Source organism: Pseudophryne corroboree, chromosome 5 (genome assembly GCF_028390025.1).
Source record: "Pseudophryne corroboree isolate aPseCor3 chromosome 5, aPseCor3.hap2, whole genome shotgun sequence".
Taxonomy (NCBI): domain Eukaryota; kingdom Metazoa; phylum Chordata; class Amphibia; order Anura; family Myobatrachidae; genus Pseudophryne; species Pseudophryne corroboree.
In genome coordinates, this window is record NC_086448.1 from 504958146 (window position 1) to 504975907 (window position 17762).

At 42.9% G+C, this 17762-nt stretch overlaps 1 protein-coding gene across 2 annotated transcripts in view; it reads left to right on the forward strand.

Annotated features, from left to right (window-relative positions):
* The window catches only part of GMDS (GDP-mannose 4,6-dehydratase), a 1113821-nt gene that overhangs the window by 296954 nt on the left and 799105 nt on the right, over window positions 1–17762 (forward strand). The gene's annotated exons all lie outside the window — the stretch shown is intronic.

Sequence of the window (17762 nt, forward strand, 5' to 3'; positions counted from 1 at the left end):
CTAGGTAATGAGTGTTTGGCTTTGGCAAAGTCGTAGTTTGAGTGACCAGGTTTCATGGCGTTGAGCTATTAGACTTTCACTGTTACATCTGTCCCACCTGCAGTGCAACATGGTTTTGCCTAGTTGCTTGGTTTTTTGGTTTGCTAACAAACCTGAATAAGGCCCATTGCCTGCTGTTCCAAGTTAATTACTAATTTTCTGTGGCTTCATAGAAAGTCGTGTATAGCTAAGGCAAAGATGCATCTACCTAGAAAGGAAGGATACTTGGGGGAACCGGATATCCTGACCTTTACTGAATAGTTGTTTTTATTTTCCTGTTATATCACTGATTGGTTGGTAGGCATAGAAAAATATACCCATAAATCTCCTGAGCTGGAATTACGCCCCATACACCCCTGCTGCTCTCCTTTATGCTACTAAAGAGGTCAATCAACTCTCTTGTTTTGAGTAATATTCTTTTGCATAACACCTACTTTTCCTGGGTTGCAATTAATACTAGGTTCTTTAGACAGAAGTTCTAGGACAAAGTTATAGATTTTATTAACTCCGTGCTCAAACTTTTACAATTTTTTATTTTGACAATTGGGACCTGCGACTAGGTGGTCGATCTAGTATCCCTTTTCGTTATATTCACTGTGGCAAAAAAGGTGATATTGTGTAATTAAATAGTTTCAGCCCCTACTGTTTTTTGGCTTTGGTAAAACTTCTAGACTAGGTAAAACAGCATCCCACCCCCTTAGTGAGCCCACAGGTTCCTTTGATTTATTCAACCCTGTAGGAATCTCATATTTAGAACCTATATTTCCACTATCGTTTTTAAATCTTGAACATTTATTTGTTAACAGGCAATCAAGATTTTTACAGGTGGAAATGATATATGTCCGCCATATTTCTTTTTTGAAAAATAATTTCTCTTGATGTACTTCCTATGTATTTACATTGTTATATCAAACAGGGATTTATTAAAGATTAAGTTTTATATAGTATTTACACTTGCATATTTACACAATTACATATCTATACACTCTATCTAAAGAGTGCTCCCAAATTTTTTTTTTCTTTTTGTCTTTGCTCTTAGCCCTACTTGTAAAAGTCGAAACTCCATATTTTATACTTTGATAGACAGGCTATGTTACCTACCTTTATATTGAGTCTTTCGATCCTCCCACAAGGGATAAAAGGTATGAACATGGTCCCACCAACCGAGTGGGAATATCAGGTGGTGGTCGGGATTCCGGCCATCGGTTTTGTACCAGCTTTCGTGATTCCAGCGTCTGTCTCCTGAATGCTGGAATCCCGACAGCCGATGTTTTAACTGCATCTCGTTCTAAACTTCTAGTGTCCTGTTACAATAGGTTCACAACTCATGTGCACTGTAATTTGTACATCTCTGCTGGCAAACATTATGCCAGCAGGTTTATGCTCACAACACCAGGTTCCTAGCTTGTTTAAAACGTCTCCATAGAAACTGACATGTGCCCAGAGTACTAATGGAATGTTAAAGTTTTCCCTGAAGAGCTGCATTACCAGTGCTTGCTTGTGCTTATTATCAAACAGTAGGACTAATGGCCCATAGACACAGTGAGATTCGGGCTATGCCCGATTCTCACTGTGACGGGCTAGGTCGGCACATAGTCAGTATCGCAAGCACACTCATTATGTGCTTGCGATACTGACTATGGGGGTAATTCTGAGTTGATCGCAGCAGCAAGTTTGTTAGCAATTGGGAAAACCATGTGCACTGTAGGGGGAGGGGCAGATATAACATTTGCAGAGAGAGTTAGATTTGAGTGGGTTATTTTGTTTCTGTGCAGGGTAAATACTGGCTGCTTTATTTTTACACTGCAATTTAGATTTCAGTTTGAATACACCCCACCCAAATCTAACTCTCTCTGCACATGTTATATCTGCCCCTCCTGCAGTGCACATGGTTTTGCCCAACTGCTAACAAATTTGCTGCTGCGATCAACTCCGAATTAGGCCCCATGTGCGAATTTGGCTAAGTGTCAATTTTGACTATCTCTTCTATAAGAAATGGTCAAAATTGACTTGCCTTCTATCTAGTCTTGCGATGCCGACCGCGCATCAGCATCGAATCGGGATCGCAAGGTGACTTTCACCTTTCGATCTGCATTAACTTTTCTTACGATTTTGACTATATAGTCAAAATCGTAAGAAAAAATCTCACCGTGTGTACACACCATCAGACAAATAGGACAGGGCAATGCATTCTGTGGTATGAGTGCAGACTGAATTATACAGTATGTTGGTTTACCAATCACCTTAATTTAGTCATTATATAGTTTGGATAATAAATAATACAAGAACTAGTGGATAGATTGCAAAATTGCAGTTGAAGTATAAATATATCATTAAGATCTAATACTATTCATACTAGCCTTCAATAAAGTTTATAGAACTTGGAAAACATATATATATATATATATATATATATATATATATATATATATATATATATATATATACGCCTCGTTCAAACAGCAGCGGCACTCGTGGGATTTGTAGTCAAAACAAACGTGTATTTCACATCAAATAGCCGACGTTTCGGGGCACACACGCCCCTTTGTCAAGGTGAGTATGTATGTTACTCACCTTGACAAAGGGGCGTGTGTGCCCCGAAACGTCGGCTATGTGATGTGAAATACACGTTTGTTTTGACTACAAATCCCACGAGTGCCGCTGCTGTTTGAACGAGACGTCTACATCATTTATTCCAGAAGGCACCGGGGTGTCATTTACTGAGGGGCGAGTGCCGGTCCGTCCAAAGTCTTTCTCTCTCTCTCTCTCTCTCTCTCTCTCTCTCTCTCTCTCTCTCTCTATATATATATATATATATATATATATATTATTAAGTGAAATGCAGCTTGTGGAGATTTGAGGCATGCAGTTCTGCTTGGTACTTAAATGTTTGTGTGTGTGAGAGGGGATTTTCATTGAACAAAAAGATAAATTATACTTGTACAGTGTGAACAGCTGTGTCTAAATGATTCCGCACAGGGTGAGGGGTGCCAAAGGGATTCATGTCAGTAACTCATGACAGGCCTAAGTAGGGTGAGTTCACCATTTCATGCATCCATGAGACACTAACAAAAAAAGGAAAAAAAGAAGGAAAAAAAAAAAGCTTCAAGGTCAGTTTATTGTTTTAGGAATCCTCTGAGTATACTTCCACCATATTTGAATCTCTGGGCGAGATTCAAATGCCTACCCTCCCCTCCTACCCGCGATCACGCTCACCGGCAGCCATTCAAATGTTGCTGCAGGTGGGTGCGACATCAGCATTTCATCTCGCTACCCCCTGGGGGTGGCGAGCAGAATTGCACAAAAAGTGACCCGTTTGGCCACCCAAGCGGGACTTTTCACGTTGCGCCCAATAGTTTAGTCAGGTTTAGCCGCTTTACGTGGCTAAACCCGACTGCTATGGGCGCAATCAGCACAAAAACAGGGGACATTTGTATATCACCCGCTGCGATCTCCTGTCACATTAGGTGGGAGATAGGGGGTGATAACATCTGAATCTCGCCCTCTGTGTTTATTGATGAATTGACTATATTTGTCATTCATTATGAAAATCTGAATGAGTACATTGCATGGGTATGGGGTATGCAGCTTGTGATTTCCTTCCGTTCAACTTTAAACCCATGCCTGCCTAGTTACCATGTAAGAACACCATAGGTTATACTTTTGGAAATGGACGAAATCAGTGAATGTTAAGTTATATATTTCGACTATAGCTGCTTCTGGTTTTTTGTCAATGGCAAAAAATGTCACAATACAATATGTGAGCCTTAGTTATTCTGAAAACATATTGGGCGGTAGTATCGCCGGGTTCTATTCTTTTAGATCTGATAAACCGGAGCGAGACGCTGCTTACTGGGTATTTTGTTTCACCTGCCTCGGGCAACCAAATCCCTGGAAACAGCTCCGTTTTCAAGCGGAAATGGGGCTGTTTCTCATGAAAACACACAAGTTTGACTGAACCTTTGTGTTTTTGGCAGAAGAGGCATTGATATAGGATAGCCTGTAAAAAAAAAAAATTTGTGGAACATCTGGGAAAATCTGCGAAAAACGTGCGTTCTATGTACCTGATGTTTTACCGTGGCTAATAGGATACTGCCCATTGACATGTGTCACTGTGTCACCCCCCCCCCCCCCCAGAATTGTATTCACCCTTTTCAAATGGCATACTACCAAAATGTCACAAATTATTTTCGATTTAATATCTTCTAAAAAATATTATAGAAACAATGACTGCAATACATGGCAGATTCAGTTACCCACGGATTGTACTGTGCGGTTTCTTCTCCCAGGTAAAGTGTAGGTAGCTATTCAATTAGCAACCCACAAGCACCCCGAGGCAGCAGTTTTTGCAGAGTTCTGCTACCACCATGTAGAGGGTACTGCTGTACATTAAAGTACCTCTATGTCTGTCTTACAAGTTGGCTAATGTTAAAAAATAACTACTAATAATAATCATGGGTTGGGTATGGAATCCCGTCGGCTGGGTTCCCGGTGGTCAGAATACTGTCGCTGGCATCCCGGCAGCCAGAATTCCGGCAGTGGGGTGAGTGCTACAAAGTCCCTTGCAGGCTCGTTGTGCTCGCCACAGATTCTGTTCCTGCTCTATGGGTGTTATGGACACCCACAAGTGGGAATAGCCCTGGCGCAGCTGTCGACATTCTCAATGGTCGGGGATCCTGGCGTCGGTATTCTTACCACCAGGATACCGGCCTCCGGGGAATAGTAACTACGTCCCATAATCATCCGTGTATATATAAAAGTTCTAATATTTTAATACAGTTCTATGGCAAAACAGCCAGTGCATTCCACAAGATATTTTTTGTGTCCTGAAGTCACAGTTTGAAATTTTATATATAAATCAGTAAAGCCAGATTCACCCAATTGTAATATATATGTAGTATTCTCCCTGAATTCTTTGGATACGGTACACCAGACATGTCAAACCTGCGGACCGCATGTGGCCCCCAGTGCATACTTTTGTAAAAGTAATGGAATGTGGCCCATCTTCTGCGTACAGAGCTCAGTTCCGATCGGGCAGCATTTACCACTCTGCTCATGTGGAAATATAGATGGGAAAATGTCCACAGGGCGAGCTGTTACGCATGCCCTACTGCCTTTCTGACTCCACAAAGCTCTGCCCCTCGCCATATCCCGTCTGCTCAGAACCATTAGTACTGAAGATGTAACGCTAACAGTCCTGTGTGTGTGTGCCAAGTTGCCCTAATTGCAGAAGGATTAAACTGTAAAATCAGCTTTCTAAGAAGAAGGTAAATTTGAGGGGTCGGCACGGGTTAGAGACTGAATAGACAGAGGAGGCACAGATGGCTTGTGGCTGGAAGGGACACACGGAGCAAGAGGGGACATGTGGCTGGACTGGAGGGACAGAGGGGGCTGGAAGGAACACCGTTTTTTGACGTGTTACCTGCTCACACTGATATGTGGTGGTATTATTATTAATATATAAAACAAATTCCTGATACTTGACAACTTTATTGTTTTGTAAACCTTTCAAAATTGCATGTAAGACTTTTTTTTCCTTGTGCCCCATGAAATCTTAGACATTGACTATTCGGCCCGGTAGTGATTTTGAGTGTGACATGCCTACTGTACATCCATCCTGACCTGTTGGCATAAACACATGTCCTGACATACTGTTTGAGAATCATGGCTTTAATAAAAGTTGAGCTGTTTGTCAATGTATTTACTGCTGTATGCTGCTAGAAATAAGCTACCGTATATACTCGAGTATAAGCCGACTTTTTCAGCACTTTTTTTTGTGCTGAAAAAGCCACCTCGGCTTATACTCGAGTCGGCTTTAGTGCCAGATATGCCCCACAGTGCCAGGTCTGCCAGATATGCCCCACAGTGCTAGATACTTACCCTCCGTCGCTCCCGCGCTGTCTTCTGAAGAAGGGACACAGAGAGCGCAGCGCGCGGCTCTCCTGTGTCCCTCCTGCATCTCCGGCGGCAGCGGCGTCTGAGTGGTAAAGGAAGTGCACGAACCGGCACTTCCTTTAACACATGCCGCTGCCGCCGGAGATGCAGGAGGGACACAGGAAAGCTGCGCTCTCTGTGTCCCTCCTTCAGAAGACAGCGCGGGAGCGACGGAGGGTAAGTATCTAGCACTGTGGGGCACATCTGGCACACCTGGCACTGTGGGGCACACCTGGCACTGTGGGGCACATCTGGCACACCTGGCACTGTGGGGCACATCTGGCACACCTGGCACTGTGGGGCACATCTGGCACACCTGGCCCTGTGGGGCACGTCTGGCACTGTGGGGCACGTCTGGCACTGTGGGGCACGTCTGGCACTGTGGGGCATGTCTGGCACTGTGGGGCATATCTGGCACTATGAGGTCTGTGTACGGGTAGAGCTGCATTTCCCACCCTAGGCTTATACTCGAGTCAATAAGTTTTCCCAGGTTTTTGTGGTAAAATTAGGTGCCTCGGCTTATATTTGGGTCGACTTATACTCGAGTATATACGGTATTTTGTTGTTGTCTTTGTCATACAGCACCTAGTATAGAAGGTTTAGTTGATCTTTGAGCAGTTTATCTTGTCTTGAGGCTTATATCTGAGTGGTGGAACACCTGCACTAAGGTGAACCGGGAACACTTTTCACTTAGCACTTAGAAAGCCATCAGTGGCAGGAGATATTAGATAATGATGCCCGTGCACACTTCACAAGTTCTCTGGGATTATAATGTTCTGCTATAAAGAAAAGTCAGTTTAAAATATGTTTAAAGTAGGATTTTGAACAGTACAAATACCAAGGTCATTATATCCAGACATGACGGCATGCTGCAGGATTGTTACATAAAGTTAGACATGCCGTGGACCCAGTGACAATAAGATAATTGTTATAAACTTCTAAATTGAGAAATAACCCAGTTTAGGTTTAGAGGAATGCATGCTGAAATAAGTCTTACTTTTCATTATACAACAGAAGGCATCAATAGGTTAGAGGTGTTCTCTGTTACGCATACTGTAGGACATTTAGGCTACAGCATTTTTTAGTACAGTACTATGCTATTAGATACAGCTATAAAGTAGTCAATGTTTCATGTATTGAAATGATCTTTACATCATATACAGTAAGTGCAAGTAATAATAATTGTTCAGGAACCAAGTGTTTTTTTGTCACTGCCTTAGACTCTTCTACAGTATTCTCTTATTTACATTGTCCAGGAGATTTTAAAATGACACGTTTATCCATTTTAGCACCTCTGCAACAAACGAATACCAGTAGCAACCTTGATTAATTAAAACCTAGCAAAAATTCCAGATGGCCTTTATAGTGTAGAATAATTTGCAGTTGGTACACAATAACATGCTTCCTTAAGTTTACAACCACCATTGCAGCTTTGTGTATTTTCATTGTCATGTATATAGATCGCCTGTAGCCTAGATGCAGAGTGCAATGTTTTTTTCAGAGTCTGTTTCATGATGCTAAAAATTTGCTTTGGCCAGGCCAATGAACAATGAAGTTCTAAAATTTGAGCAACATTTATGCTGTCAGAACCATTTGTAAATTAAGAACTAGTTTATACCCTTGATTAAATTATATACTGTGTGGAGTTCAAATTAGTTTTTGTATGGTATATTAGGTGTGTGATACGGAATGCCAGCGGTCATAAGAGCGACACAGGGCTCCCTGATGCTCAGCATCTGTTAGGGTCTCCTGCTCTGTGCTGCCACGTCGTCATGGCAACCGGGAGACAAGTGCTAGCGGAGTAACCTGAGCGTAGCTGATACTCCGGTTCGGGTCTTTTGCTGTGCAGTGGTTACAGGCTCTGTGCACGGCAGGGGATCCGGTGCTGGTTTTTGTGCTCAGTCTGTGAGGTCTGAGTGGGGCGTGGACAGCACCTGCTATATAAACCCTCTTCTCAGGTTAGGCAGATGCTGCTGAATCTTTGTTGGTTAGTCCGTTCCTGAAAGCTAGCTAGTACTGTGTAAACTTTGTATTTGTTGCTTACTGCAAATGGGCCTTGGGATTTGGTATTACACTCTGCCAATCCAGACCTAGCAGTAAGACTGAAGTCAGTCGTTTAACCTGCTGGGGTTCTTTTGCTACTCTGTGAACCTAGCAAGTTTGCGGCTGTATTCTCAGACTTGCCTGCCAAAATCCTTTCTCACTGTGCAAGGTGTTCAGGTGTCAGTTTAGTGGCAGTAAGCTGAACCAGTGCACTGCAAGTGAGGACTAGGATTGTGGAGACTCTCCTTGTGTCTATTATTCCATCTCTGACCAAGGAGTTTACTGCCACACCCGTTGGTAACCCTTTAGGGTTTTGCTGTTGCCCTTAGCAACAGCATTTCAGGTTCTCTACGTATTAAATCACTACATCTTGCTTCTTTCCATCTGAGCATTCCTAATACTAGGGAGACACCCAGTTTCTTAGCCTTTGGGCTTCTCTGTTCACTTTGTGTTTATTTTGTTACCCTATCACCTTCTGTGTATGTAATGTCATATTCCCCAGTCTGTCTGTGAGTTCATTTGTTTTGCATCCCTCACCGTTCAGACACCAGTACATTCCTGCTGGCACTGGTGTGCATAACAGCATCCTGACGGGGGTCGAGTAAGTATGCTTCCCCCTCCCTCAGACAGAATCTAGGAGATCCCAATATACGGACGATCGGGATGGCGGCATCAGCATTCTAAGTGATGTCTGAGTACCGGCCTTTTGGCCGCTTGTCGGGATACTGGCACTGGGATTTTGATTGCTGACATCCTGACTTCATCCCTATATTAGCACACATACACAGGCTGAATTTTTACTTAGACATTGACATGCAAGGTGACTGCTTATATCATTCTAATATACAAGTGATGCTAATCTATTTACTAATCGAAGGTGGTCTGTTTTGTCTCCCACTGCAGTGAGCGAGAAGGGACGGATCACCAGGAGGGGACAGGAGAAGTATAGGTGTGGGATGGGATGATGAGGGGGCAATACACAATAGAGTTGGACAGGCTGTGGTAAACTGGCATATGCAGTGTCCATACTACAGATGTGTCCTCACCCAGCTTGCCTAAGAACATCATGCAGCGGAAGATGCCTGGCATGAGTGGACTGACAGGTCCCGTGCAACTCTGTTGGCACCGGATGTCTTTTTTGCCATAAATGTCTTATTCGCATTGCTTTTTAAATAGGATGCACATGCTGATTAAAATGATATGCGGCCTTACCTAAGAGGCATTTTAACAGAGGGGGTCTGTGTGGACTGCAGGTGGGCCCCCTCTTCTTCACTTCACAGCAGACTCTGCTGCGCATGCGCAGGTCTCCAAAAATATTGCGCCCACCATGTACCGGTGACTAATACCCTACCATGCGTGTGCGGCAGCCATTTTGCTGCCAATTTTTTTTACCATGATTGCAGCTTCGACTTGGATCTCCGGAAAGGTAAGTAAACATTTGGTTGTGGTTTGGGCCCACCTGACCCATGGATGTGTGCACCGCACATATTGCACCCATTATAGAATCGTCAGTAGCATGCCTATAGTCTCCGTGCTTCTGCAGCTGTATCTGCATATGAAATAGTAACCATACCATTTTCATATGCAGATACAGCCGTGGTCGCACACAGAATATAGACATGTTGCATATCATTGTAATCAGCATAAGCTGCTTGTGTGTCCTATTGGCATAGTGATGCGAATTTGACGCATTATAATGACGTGACTAGCAGGGCTATTTAATGTGCAGGGATGCTAGATGTAAGTGGACACGTCTGTGTTACACACACACACACGCACGCACACACACAAAATGGTTCACTAAATAAGGTAACAAGACCTCTCATTACATATAATCAGTAGATGTCCTTGCTACAGATCATTTTTCCATAAGCCTTTCTTCCAATGGTACACAAAAGCATCTATCCCGGCATAGAATAAATCCAAGAACCTAGGACATGACAGCCTGCTGAACTCACCGTTGGTTGCAAATCATCTTCCGCCCATGTGCTTTTCAGAAGAAATGGAAATCACTCGGTGTCATGTCAGCACTGTAGGGAGGATGGTCCAGTACCTGCCAATGGTAGCCTCGTAACAACTCATGGATGCGTTATTAAAGGCAGTGCACCAATCCCAAACATGTTTCCAAGATATGACATTACCACCGTACACCTCAACAAATTGACAATGATTGTGCACCGTACCCACTTCCACCCATCATGTGCACGGCTACTCCCAGCGGGCCGCCCGTGTGTGTGTGTGTGTGTGTGTGTGTGTGTGCGCATTACATCTTTTATCACAATTACCATACAGTATTCCCCAGTATCTAATGTAACATGTCTCTATCCTGGAGGAGCTGAGATATAGGGTACAGTGCATCCGGAAAGTATTCATAGCGCTTCACTTTTTCAACATTTTGTTACAGCCTTATTCCAAAATGGAATAAATTCATTTTTCCCCTCAAAATTCTACAAACAATACCCCATAATGACAACATGAAAAAAGTTTTTTTTTTTTGTAGAATTCTGCAAAATGTATTAAACATAAAAAAACTAAGAAATCACGTGCATAGGTATTCGCAACCTTTGCTCAATGCTTTGTTGATGTCACAAGTTTTGCACACCTGTCTTTGGGCAGTTTCATCCATTCCGCTTTGCAGCACCTCTCAAGCTCCATCAGGTTGGATGGGAAGCATCGGTGCACAGCCATTTTCAGATCTCTCCAGAGATGTTCAAGTCTGTGCTCTGGGTGGGCCACTTAAGGACATTCATAGAGTTGTCCTGAAGCCACTCCTTTGATATCTTGGCTGTGTGCTTAGGGTTGTTGTCCTTCTGAAAGATGAACTGTCGCCCCAGTCTGAGGTCTAGAGCGCTCTGGAGGTTTTCATCCAGGATGTCTCTGTACATTGCTACATTCATCTTTCCCTCTATCCTGACTAGTCTCCCAGTTCCTGCCGCTGAAAAACATCTCCACAGCATGATGCTGCCACCACCATGCTTCACTGTAGGGATGGTATTGGCCTGGTGATGAGCAGTGCCTGCTTTCCTCCAAACATGATGCCAGGGAATTTTGTTTCTCATGGTCTGAAAGTCCTTCAGGTGCATTTTGGCAAACTCCAGGTGGGCTGCCATGTGCTTTTTACTAAGGAGTGGCTTCCGTCTTCAAACTCTACCATACAGGCCTGATTGGTGGATTGCTGCAGAGATTGTTGTCCTTCTGGAATGTTCTCCTCTCTCCTCTGTAGCTCTGACAGAGTCGCCATCGGGTTCTTGGTCACCTCCCTGACTAGGGCCCTTCTCCCCCGATCGCTCAGTTTAGATGGCCGGCCAGCTCTAGGCCTGGTGGTTCCGAAGTTCATCCATTTACGGATGATGGAGGCCACTGTGCTCATTGGGACCTTCAAAGCAGCAGATATTTTTCTGTACCCTTCCCCAGATTTGTGCCTCGCGACAATCCTTTCTTGGAGGTTTACAGACAATTCCTTTGACTTCATGCTTGGTTTGTGCTCAGACATGCACTGTCATGTGTGGGACCTTATATAGACAGTTGTGTGCCTTTCCAAATCATGTCCAATCAACTGATTTTACCACAGGTGGACTCCAATTACATCTCAAGGATGATATTTGGAAACAGGATGCACCTGAGCTCAATTTTGAGCTTCATGGCAAAGGCTGTGAATACTTATGTACATGCAATTTCTTAGTTAAAAAAAAAAACAAAACAAAAATTAGCAAAAGTCACCAAAAAACTTTTTTCATGTTGTCATTATGGGGTTTTGTGTAGAAATCTATTGTGTAGAATTTCGAGGGAAAAAATTAATTTATACCCTTTTGGAAATGAATTGATTCCCTGGCTGTAACCTAACAAAATGTGGAAAAAGTGAAGCGCTGTGAATACTTTCCAGATGCACTGTAAATAACAGGCTGTTGGACCCTCGTCTAAATACACTCTTCTGTGAATGTTGATGCATATTCAAAATCTTGATTTCTATGAATGGCTTTCATTCATGTGCTTTTATATAGGCACTAGTCACCTATGGAAATCACACGTCCAGTGAATCTTTCTACCAATGCATCAAATGTTCCTTAAAAACACACCTGTCCACCTTTCATCTCTCTGTGTTTTCTTCTCTTGCAGATATTATCTCCATTCCTTCTGCATGTTCTGTTACCTATTATTACATCTTATGTACTGCACTTTGCTTTTATTTTCAAGCTTTTATGCTGTCCTGCTTTCAGTATGTCATACCTTTTGCCTGTACTTTTAGTTGTATTTATTAATTCCAATGGAAGTGTTTAAATGTTTAGTGGGGGTATCCAATTAGAGGTGAAAATACATTGGCCACGAAAAAAGTTTTTCGCAATATTTCCTGGTTTCACTCGTATTTTATTTTTTTACAGGCTATCCAATTTGGTCGCCTATAAATAAATACATTATCTCCTGAAAACACACAGGTTCAGTGAAACATGTTTGTTTTTGGATAAAAACAGGTCTGTTTCCATGGATTTGGTTTCGCCTGCCTGAGGCTTTACGGGGCTAATTTTATAGCACCAGGCGGATCAATTATCCTTGGTAATTAACCGTGGCTAATTGGATACCCTCCTAAATGTTTAAAAGTTATGCTTCATTTGAATTTGTTTTATACACTTTCTAATGGTATTTTTATTATGTTATATACATTAACATATATTATTACGTCTTATTATTAACAGTTTCTTATATAGCGCAACAGTAATAGAACAAAACTGAGCAAAAACAGACATAGAGGTAGGAAGGCCCTGCTCGCAAGCTTACAATCTATATATTAAACTATTAATTTACTGTAAGTATGCTTTGAATGTGCTATAGGACATGTAACACTGGGTGTGCTCATAACAGTGCCTGGGAAATCCTGGTCTAACTCAAAATTACATAAAAGGGCTACCTACAATATTTAAAAATGTATTAATAAGTTGTATACAAGGATAACAATCCATGGTGGCAACTTTAAAATAAAAAGCCATTTCCCTGGTGGCAACTGTAAATTATTAAGACTTCACCTGTAGATATATTATTTAGAGTTTATTATGGCAGTTTGTTACAGTGGTTTACAGTTTTATAGTAAAAACAAGGCTTTTATACTGCTTTTGTCCTAGTGCCCTCCTACTGTAAAAACCTATCCTTTTAATCAGATATTTAAAATAAAATCATCAATTATTGTCATTATTGGATAGACAGAATATTTGAAAGAACCAAAAGGGCAGTTTTATGTCATGAACAAGTTCAGTCTACAAAAGGTAATTGCTCAGTATAAACAGCCTTTACATTATACTGCAGACATGTTTAAATTGCAAAAAGAACTTTGATCAGTCAATTTTTTTTCTCCAGCTAAACAGGCTATTAATTTAGGTTTAATTAGTTATGTAATAATGTCCTTGGTCCTAATCTATACAACTTTGTGAACATAAACGTGTAAACCACAGAACTGTTGCTTGATTTCACCCACATTACGTTAATGGTGGCTTAGCATAATGCAAACAAAGTTTGGAATTCTTTCTTCCCCTTAACATTTGCATGAATTTATCTTTTATGTTCACACAACTACAGTATATCCAGTGTAATCAAGGACTTTACCGTATGGATATATTAGTATAATGACACATTTTGTTTCATATAACTTCAACATATTCTTTGTCTCTATATATGTATGCTTCTTTATTTCAGTACTAGCATTTTAAGACTAGGATTTGTACTTCCAATAGTAAAGTTCTGCTATGAGACTGTGACACACTTCTCTCTGTTACAGTGTAACACATGTTCCAATTTAGTATTTCAAGAAATTTTGTTTCTTGCTGTAAAGTATGGAATAATTGTTAATTAGAAATTATTTTTCAAAAACAGCGAAGTATTGTTTTTAAAGTGACTTATTCCGTAAGGACCTTAATTCAGATGTATCATCTCTTACAGTTACACAATTATTTCAGATCAGGGGGTATATTTACTAAAAGTCAATGTTGATCAATATTTTATTTTAATTTATTTTTGAGAATGTTGGGTCGATTTTTGATTTTGTGTTTCAGGATCTAAATCACATTTACTAACAAGTGATTTTTGACATCCTTTTAAAAAAAATATTTCAAAAATCATCTGTTTATTTACTAAAAATCGATCTGGGTCGATTTTTGGTCAGTGTTTGGTCAACCAAACATAGGGGTATATGCAATTGCTGTCGAATTCTGGCTGGAATTCGACTGTTTTTGAATTCGACACAATTCGACAGTCAAAACCCTCCCGCCGGGACCCGAATTCGACATATTCAATAAATAACGGTTTCGACAGTCCCACTGTCAAAAAACGGACCAATTGACTAATAGTGGGCGGCCTGGATTCGACTTCATGGACGGCACAAAAGTGTTCAAAAAATCATGAAAAAAATTGCGTGGGGTCCCCCCTCCTAAGCATAACCAACCTTGGGCTCTTTGAGCCGGTCCTGATTGTAAAAATACGGGGGGGGGGGAAATTACAGGGTTTCCCCCATATTTTAACAACCAGCACCGGGCTCTGCGTCCGGTCCTGGTGCCAAAAATACGGATGACAAAAGACGTAGGGGTCCCCCGTATTTTTCACACCAGCAGCGGGCTCCACTAGCCAGGGACATAATGCCACAGCCGGGGGACACATTTATTTATATTGGTCCCTGTGGCCATGGCATTAAATCCCCAACTAGTCAGCCCTGGCCGGGGTACCCTGGAGGAGTGGGGACCCCTTAAATCAAGGGGTCCAACCCCTCTAGCCACCCAAGGGCCAGGGGTGAAGCCCGAGGCTGCCCCCCCCATCCAAGGGCGGCGGATGGGGGGGCTGATAGCCAGAGTGTAAAATGAAAGAATATTGGTTTTTGTAGAAGAACTACAAGTTCCAGCAAGCGCGCGGGGGGGGGAACGGGCCTGCTGGTACCTGTAGTTCTACTACAAAAAAATACCCAAATAAAAACAATACACACACACCGTGATAGTATAAATTTATTACATACATGCACACCAACATACATACATACATACATACATACATACTTACCTATGTTGACACGAAGAGTCTGTCCCCTTCTCCACGTAGAATCCACGGGGGACCTGTAAATAAAATTATACTCGCAACAATCCTGTGTAGATCGGTCCTCTTCTTGTTTGTAATCCACGTACTTGGCAAAATAAAAAAAATGGAAAACACGGACCATGCACTGAAAGGGATCCCATGTTTACACATGGGACCCCTTTCCCCGACTGGCGAGACCCCCCGTCACTGCTATCAAAGAGGGTCCCTTCAGCCAATCAGGGAGCGCCACGTCATGGCACTCTCCTGATTGGCTGTGCGCGCCTGAGCTGTCAATCAGGCGGCGCACTCCAGATACAATGTAGCGCATAGGCGCTCCATTGTATCCAATGGTGGGAACTTTGCGGTCAGCGGTAGACCACAAGAGTGACCCCACATAACCTCGCGGTCTACCGCTGACCGCAAAGTTCCCACCATTGGATACAATGGAGCGCCTATGCGCTACATTGTATCTCGAGTGCGCCACCTGATTGACAGCTCATGCGCGCACAGCCAATCAAGAGTGCCATGACGTGGCGCTCCCTGATTGGCTGAAGGGACCCTCTTTGACAGCAGTCACGGGGGGGGTCCCGCCAGTCAGGGAAAGGGGTCACGTGTAAACATGGGACCCCTTTCAGTGCGTGGTCCGTGTTTTCCGTTTTTTTATTTTGCCAAGTACGTGGATTATAAACAAGAAGAGGACCGATCTACACTGGATTGTTGTGAGTATAATTTTATTTACAGGTACCACGTGGATTCTACGTGGAGAAGGGGACCGACTCTTCGTGTCAACATAGGTAAGTATGTATGTTGGTGTGCATGTATGTAATAAAGTTATACTATCACGGTGTGTGTGTATTGCTTTTATTTGGGTATTTTTTTGTAGTAGAACTACAGGTACCAGCGGGCCCGTTTTCCCTCCGCATGCTGGTACTTGTGGTTCTGCAAGTACCAGCTTGCGGGGGAGGCTTGCTGAAAAAAAACAACAATATTCTTTCATTTTACACTCTTGCTATCAGCCCCCCATCCACCGCCCTTGGATGGGGGGGCAGCCTCGGGCTTCACCCTTGGGTGGCTGGAGGGGGGGGGACCCTTGATTTAAGGGGTCCCCACTCCTCCAGGGTACCCCGGCCAGGGGTGACTAGTTGGGGATTTAATGCCACGGCCGCAGGGACCAATATAAAAGTGTCCCCCGGCTGTGGCATTATCGCTCTGGCTAGTGGAGCCCGGTGCTGGTGTGAAAAATACGGGGGACCCCCTACGTCTTTTGTCCCCCGTATTTTTGGCACCAGGACCGGACGCAGAGCCCGGTGCTGGTTGTTAAAATACGGGGGAATCCCTGTCATTTCCCCCCCCCCCCCGTATTTTTACAACCAGGACCGGCTTAAAGAGCCCGAGGCTGGTTATGCTTAGGAGGGGGGACCCCGCGCAATTTTTTTTCAGGAATTTTAACACTTTCACACCCCTTCCAACTGAAAAACATGCACTGATCTCTCCATATTATTGTAGTTAGTAAAAAAAAAATATATATATTCTTTAAAAAAATCGATTAAATAATACTTGTGGCTCCTAAGGACAAACCAAGAAGATAATCCCTTCTAATATAAATAGGTATGCTATTAGCAATAAAAAAAAGCACCAAAAAAATTCATGTTTTTAAATTTTTTTATTAGATCACGACAGGAAAATGAGGCGGAATGAAATTGACGAAATGACTGTCGAAAAGCACGGTTGTCGAATCGACATTCTTCAATTGAATATACTTTTGTCGAAAAGCCGCATTTTAACATTGCAGACATGTCAAATTGAAAAAATGTCGAATTGCCAAAAGTCGAAAATGAAACGGCAGTTTTTTTGTCGAATAGTTCTGTATTGCATTGTCGAATCAAATTCGACGGGTTTTTTGTGTAGAAAATGACCAGTTTTTCGACATTTTCAGCAATTCGACCGCAATTGCATATACCCCATAGACTTTAGTAAATATACCTCAAGGTTTTCATTTTGAAGAATTGTTAAAATCAGACCAACTGTGTGTACCTGATTATTTTACTATTGTCAAAGCGTGGCAATCAGGGTACTAAGGCCCTCTTTCAGGTTGGATCGCAAAACGCGATCCAACCTTAAAAATTAGAAAGAGGATGTGGGCGCATGCACCTGCATTTTCTGTGGGCACCCCGCAGTAAATGAGAAGCCTCTGCCTGTCAATCATGCAGAGGCGTTCACAGGGTGGGAGGGTGGTGGCAACATTTCCTTGGCAGAGACTGAGTGTTGCGGGGGCATGAAAATGAGGGCGTTGCATTGGCGTGATGGGGCCGGCTGCGTGACGTCACACGCAGCTACTGCGATCACAAAGAGGACGGTGGCCCTCCTGCAGTCGTAGCCAGGCTGCAGCGGCAGGTTTCTACCCTGTTTTTGTGCAGCGGGGTACACTGGGATTCCACAGGGAATACATCGGGGTGTAGAGTTGGATCTTGATCCGAGGCACCAACAGGCTAAAGCTTAGACAGTTCCCAGGATGCATTGCACCGCCTCCTCTATAATCCCGCCTCCAGGCACTGGAGCTCAGTTTGTAAGTTGGTGCCTGTAGAGCAGGTCACTAACAGGTGGGGCTGCGCTAGGCAGCCCTGAAAAGAGCTTTTAAGAAGACTTTAAGGCCCGCATCACTTTCTGTGTCTTTATGACATGCTGTGCTGCGGCTCCAT